This window comes from Oryzias melastigma, linkage group LG14 (assembly GCF_002922805.2).
Source record: "Oryzias melastigma strain HK-1 linkage group LG14, ASM292280v2, whole genome shotgun sequence".
Taxonomy (NCBI): domain Eukaryota; kingdom Metazoa; phylum Chordata; class Actinopteri; order Beloniformes; family Adrianichthyidae; genus Oryzias; species Oryzias melastigma.
This window is the reverse complement of record NC_050525.1, coordinates 28,537,214-28,537,693: the sequence shown is the minus strand read 5'-3', so window position 1 is coordinate 28,537,693 and position 480 is coordinate 28,537,214. Positions and strand designations below refer to the sequence as shown.

General features: G+C 27.5%; 1 protein-coding gene across 3 annotated transcripts in view; it reads left to right on the top strand.

Annotated features, from left to right (window-relative positions):
• gtf2ird1 (GTF2I repeat domain containing 1) overlaps nt 1-480 on the top strand; it is a 41,121-nt gene that overhangs the window by 23,910 nt on the left and 16,731 nt on the right. The window lies entirely within an intron of this gene.

The following is a 480-nucleotide window of genomic DNA, read 5'->3' as shown; positions in this document are numbered from 1 at the left end:
ATCAGTTAAAGCCTCACTCCAATTATATTATTTTCTATTCTAAAATTATCTTTTTATCATAATTATGCAGTTTTTTATTGATTTTTTTCTCACCATATTTTGAACAAAAGTCACAGCTTTGAAATCAAATTTCCTAAATTGCAAATAAAATGTTCTCAGAAAAAAACTTAATAATTTACAAATAAAAATATTAAATATTTGCTTTCAAAAACGTTTTATTTTTGCATTTGTAACATAAATGTTTTTAGATCTGTTGTGTCTCATCTCACTTTCTTCCTATCTTTGATTTTTTTATGTATATGTTTCAGATTAGTGTGGCGTTTGAGCCTAGTGATTGGTCTAGATTCTATCCAATCAAATCGCCGTATTTATCTAACATGGCGTCCACTACTCAGGCTTCGAGTTTGCCTTTTTGGCAGGTTAAAAGTGAATTTTAAGAATAAAATTGCAATATTGTGGCACAAAAATCACTTTTTTTAG